General features: G+C 38.6%; 1 pseudogene; it reads left to right on the top strand.

The window, feature by feature from the left end:
- Positions 1 to 767, top strand: part of LOC122058629 — a 1780-nt pseudogene extending 1013 nt beyond the window's left edge.
- The last annotated feature ends 4870 nt before the right edge of the window (positions 768 to 5637 follow it).

Raw genomic sequence — 5637 nt, 5'->3', positions numbered from 1 at the left:
AAAAAAAAAAAAAAAGGCAGATAGCACATAATAAAATGTGTCTAATGAAGTGTAGCTTTTCCCTGTTTTATAACTTGGCTTTGTGAAGTGCTCTATCAAGTGGAGTATACATGTATTTGATTAATGAATCCTCTCCTCATTGTGCAGGTTTTGCTAAATGCTGGGACTGATACTACAGCAGGGACCTTGGAATGGGCGATGTCACTATTGTTGAATCATCCAGAAGTCCTCAAGAAAGCACAAGCTGAGATCGATGCCATTGTAGGACAAGACCGACTACTCAATGAATCAGATGTTGCCCATCTCCCATATCTTCATTGCATCATAAATGAAACACTCCGGATGTACCCTGCCGGCCCACTGCTAGTACCCCATGAATCATCAGAAGAGTGCATTGTAGGAGGATATACCATCCCACGTGGAACGATGCTATTGGTGAACTTGTGGGCCATCCAAAAGGATCCCAAGTTATGGGAAGAACCCACAAAGTTTATCCCAGAGAGGATGGAGGGCATTGGAGGAGTAAGGGATGGATACAAGTTGATGCCATTTGGGTCAGGGAGGAGGAGTTGCCCTGGGGAGGGTTTGGCCTTGCGTGTGATCGGATTGACATTGGGATTATTGATTCAGTGCTTTGAGTGGGAAAGGGTTGATAAAGAGCCGTCGACATGACCGAAGGTGCTGGACTCACCTTGCCCAAAGCTAAGCCCTTGGAGGCTAAGTGCAAGCCACGTTCAGCCATGTTGAGCTTTCTTTCTCAACTTTGATTCATTATTTTGTGGTACCTTGTCCCTTAGTGCCATTCATCCTATGTTTACTGTCTTGAGCCAATAAAATATCATAGTTATTCAAGCATTGTATATAACTTTTTTTTCTAGAACTCAAGCATTTGTAACCAATGTTTGTGTTTTTATACACAATAGGCAAACATGAAGAAAGAAGTAAATTCCCTATATTGCTGAGGAGTTTGGATCATGTCTGATTCTCCTACGGTGTTTGATCCATACTCGGAATCCACTCAATGTGAGAACCTATTATAAGGAGAGAGATTGAGTGGATTCCATGTATGAATCAGACACCATACAAGAATGATTCTCATACAATGACCTGATCCAAACTCATTGCTGGAAGGGTCTGTCCCGCTTAGTTTTGGGGTCATTATAATACCTTTAGTATCTGTCAAGAGGTAGTTTTAATGGTTGCCCTTTTTTTTTAATTTCTTTTTTCTCTTTCTTAATACATCACATTTACCTACTAAAGAATAAATAAATAAATTTCTTCAAATTATTTGATAATTAATAGAAAATTTATTTAAGCATGACAAGTCCATGGGTAGTTCTTTTCTAAGAGCAAGATTTGTCAATTAGGGGGACATTTCATTCGAGGTAATCGCTCATCATCTATATGGAAGGGAATTCAAAAGATGTGGAAGTTCGTGTCATTTGAAGAGAGGTGTGTTATTGGGAAAGGGGTCAGTGAAGTTTTGGAAGGATACATGGTGGGAGACAAAAGCAATAATGAAAGAGGTGGACCTAGATGTCTCCATTATCAACCCATCGACTAGGGTGGGTGACTTTATTTAGAGAGGGGTTTGAGATATTCCTGAGGTGAATTCTGACTTGCTTAGAAGTATTTTCAAAGTTGTGAAGGATGTAAAACTTCCTTCATTTCATATGGAGGACAGATGTTGTTGGAGTTTGACGCCCTCAGGAAACTTCAGTATTACATCAACATGGGAAGAAATTAGAAAGAAAAATCAGAAAGTTCTATGGTGTTCCATGGAATAAAGGGCTTCCTCCAAGGCTTTCGACTTTTGGGTGGCGGTTAGCACATGGTAGTCTACCTACTGATGACATGGTAAGAAGAAAAGGAATTTATATGGCTTTCAAATCCAGTTCATATGGTGAAGAAGAGGAAAATCTCTTGCATCTTTCTTGAAGTGTAGTTTTGTAGTAGGTGTGTGGAAAAAGTTTCTGGAATTTTTTGAGCTGTCCAAGAAAAATTATCAAACTATAGATGAGTTGCTTCTGTCGTGGAAGCTAAAAGCAAGATCAATAAATTTGAAAGTGCCTTGGATGATAGGATTTGTAATGATTTCTGCAAATGTATGGTGGGAGTGAAATAAAAGAAGGTATGAAGGAAGGGACAGGAATGAATGCTGAGTATGTTTTCAAATCTATTTTTCAGGAAATTAGCATATGCAAAGTGAGTATGAAAGGGCTGTCAGGACGCCTGGGATGTAATTTGCTGCAGAAAATTGCGGTTTGTGATCAAAAACAAGATTAGCATGTGACCGATTAAGGTGCATTGGAGTAGAACAAGGATCAACTGGATGAAGCTCAACGTTGATGGCAGTTCACAGGACAGGTGATTTATTCATGGGTGTTAAGCCTATTTTTGAGACAGAGTTTGAGGCGGTCTTGGAAGGTATAATGTACTCAAAAAAATCAAATGTGAGGGGGCTTTTTGAATTAGACTCGGTGAATGTGGTGACTTCCATTCAGCTCAATCATATTCCATGGTTTGTTCTCCAAAAATAGGTGTTTGTCCTCCCATTTCTAGAGTCAATTCCATAGAAAATCACATACTATTTTATAAAAGCAAACCCTGTGGCAGGCTACCTTGTGAAGAAGGCAACGAAGGAGAGTGTTTCAGAGGTGATGGTTCGATTTTCGAACCGAGCTAGTGTGTCCTTGGGACAAGCCAAGATTTAGATTCCGTTAGGACTTTACATGCCTTCTCTTCTAATGGCCATGCCGAAGGTGGAGATGGTAAGTTGTCCTAGCGGTTTCAGGCTTTGTTTGCTTTGTAATTTTGGTTTTATTTTTTACTTTTAATAATATTTAACTTTTTGCAAAAAATGAAAATTTATTTATGTTTAAAATTATTATTAAAAAAAACAAAAAACAAAAAACAAAAACAAAACGAACCCTGTCTACTTGCATGGCCACTGTGTAGGAATCTCGATCGTAGAGCAACAATCGTCTTTTTACACCCACTTATGTCTTGATATAGAGTCACACAAGTGGGCACGATTCTCTTCCACCTTAAAAAAAATATGTGAACATAAACGATTCCAAATTGCATAACATCATGAGATTAATATGATTTGGTGTGTCGCAGCTTATAATTTATGGTCATATTTTAAAGGTGATTGTATCAGAGTAATTATATATGCTGGGTAAGCAAATTAATGGACAACTTCAAACTGCATTGGCATCTTATCATGCACCCAAAATTGGTGCATAGATAAGATACGCTCTTCAACTCAACTAAACTTTTGAATTTCAGGTCAAATAGTGTCTTGTCGTCTGACAATAGCTAATTTGATGAATAATATTTGAAAAGTCAAGAAAGGAATAAAATGATTTACCATTTCAAAGGTCCAATACAAATGGGGTCACAATTCACCATGACTTCAATGTTCTATCTGCTTTTTCGATCAAATCGGTCCAACATTGTCATGGGCTGCTTTGGATCTGTTGTTAGTATGATCATTCGGTCGGACATTTGGGCATCCTTCACTTCATCAATCCCTCTTCACTTATATAATGGCAAAAAATGAAATAGATATTGAATGCTCATATGTATGATCATGTAATTGAGTAGTAAATTCAAACTCATTACAGACATGTTCTAGCTTCCAACAAGGCTGACTTGACTCAGTTCAACTAGAGTGGAATAGGATTTTCTGATTATAACGTCCTTCTAAGGCGGGTAAGGCTTGATTTACACTTAGTCCCGTTTCGACTTATCATCAAGGTGGGAATGTGGATCGAAGCATATAAGCAATTTTTTTTTTTTTTTTTGTTAACATACAAGTATATATATATTTAGGGAAAATGATAGGTATGCTAGCAGGATACCCAGGTATCAAGTATGCTAGCGTATATTGACCTTTAGATTATATAGATTAGATCTATGTCATTAATAAAATATAGTGTGTATGTAGTTATGATACTCTCTTGCAACTCCTTTCCCTCCTATCCTCCCATCTCCTTCCCTTCTTATTCATCTCTGTCAGAGATGTGCGAGCTCCCTTCCCTCCTCCTCTGGCATCGGTTCTCTCCCTCTTTCTTCCTCCACCGACTTCCTACATCTGCTTCAACCCCACCTATGTCCTTTTCCCTTTTTTATAAAAGACCCTTACAGATTCCATTTCCTGGTTGTAGCCAAGTGCAGCTACAAGGTCAACGGCCAACTGCACCGGTGCAAGGCCTACGCGCCTCTTCTTCTTCAACTATCCAGAAGCGAGGAAGGCGAGTGAAGGAAATTGAAAATCAGCAACAAAAACTTATTTCAAGAAAAAATAACAATTATTTAAGCAGAATGCAATGCTTGTAAGAAATTGGCACAAAAAAAATATACTCTTGTGAAATCTTAAAGCCAAACCGCACAGAAAAATCTAATCTTGTGAAAACTTAAAGCCACACCACTAACAGAGAGATGAATAGGATCCGAGCCCATATATAGTGCTCTCAAAGAAGAGGTAAAGGAGAACAAAAAGGGTAGCATTATATGAAGAAGAAACTTGAAAAGGAAAGAGGAGAATCCTAACCTAACTCGGTTCTCCCAATGCGGTGGATGTTTGCCGTCGATGGTTCTATGGAGCAGTTTTGCTTTGTTCTCTTCAGCCTTTTAGCCCTGAGGTTGGAGTTACTTTTGAACTTATTTCTTAAGCCGTAAGAAATATATGTAGATGCTACAAGGGTAATTGAGGGCTTGAGGGCTTGAGAGACTCTTTCTTCTATGTGTGAGGGAAGTTTGAAAACAAAGAGCAAGTCCAAAGATAAAGGTCAAAAAACAAAGGAAATATATGTAGATGCTACAAGGGTAATTCCACCTTTTTATAGATCAGTTTAATACCATCACCCACAAATGGTTCAAACTATAGGGGAGGGGATTGACATTTGTAAAATATATGGGAAAAATTGTTATTAGACTATAGTCCAAGAGAGGGGAATGTAATATTTTCTATATACACTGAAAACTTATAGTGGGCTGGGACATTGGTGAGGTCAGCATTCACGTTTGCTTTCTAATTCTTGACGCAAGTGGCGATGTAACTGATCAAGTCAGCTTCGAAAAACTGCTCTTAAACTATAGTCCAAGAGAGGGGGATGTAATATCTTCTTTATATACCGAAAACTTATAATTGGTGAGGTCAGCATTCACGTTTGCTTCCTAATTCTTGATGCAAGTGGTGACGTAACTGATCAAGTCAGCTTCCTTGACATGCTATGTTCTCCACGTCACCTTTATTAATCATAATTGAATACGTAATTCAACTTCCAACTACAAACTTCAAATATAAATATGAGGCTCTAATCTGTTTCTCTTCATCACTTCACTTCATCTGCAACAATTAGCAAAAGAGTACTGTTTCCAATAATGGAGATGGTAGCATTCTACTACTTTCTAGCTTTCCTTCTATTTTTCGTTCTCCTCTCCAAACAACTCTTCCCAAAGAGAAAAAACCTTCCACCAAGTGGCCCTCTCTCCTTACCCATCATCGGCCATCTCTATCTATTCAAGAAGCCACTCCACCACACCTTAGCCCGCATCTCATCCCAATACGGCCCCATCTTACTCCTTAAATTCGGTTCACGCCGTGTTCTCCATGTCTCATCCCCTTCA

This window comes from Macadamia integrifolia, chromosome 13 (genome assembly GCF_013358625.1).
Source record: "Macadamia integrifolia cultivar HAES 741 chromosome 13, SCU_Mint_v3, whole genome shotgun sequence".
Lineage (NCBI taxonomy): Eukaryota > Viridiplantae > Streptophyta > Magnoliopsida > Proteales > Proteaceae > Macadamia > Macadamia integrifolia.
Note: the sequence above shows the minus strand (reverse complement) of the source record. Positions and strands in the feature narration are given on the sequence as shown.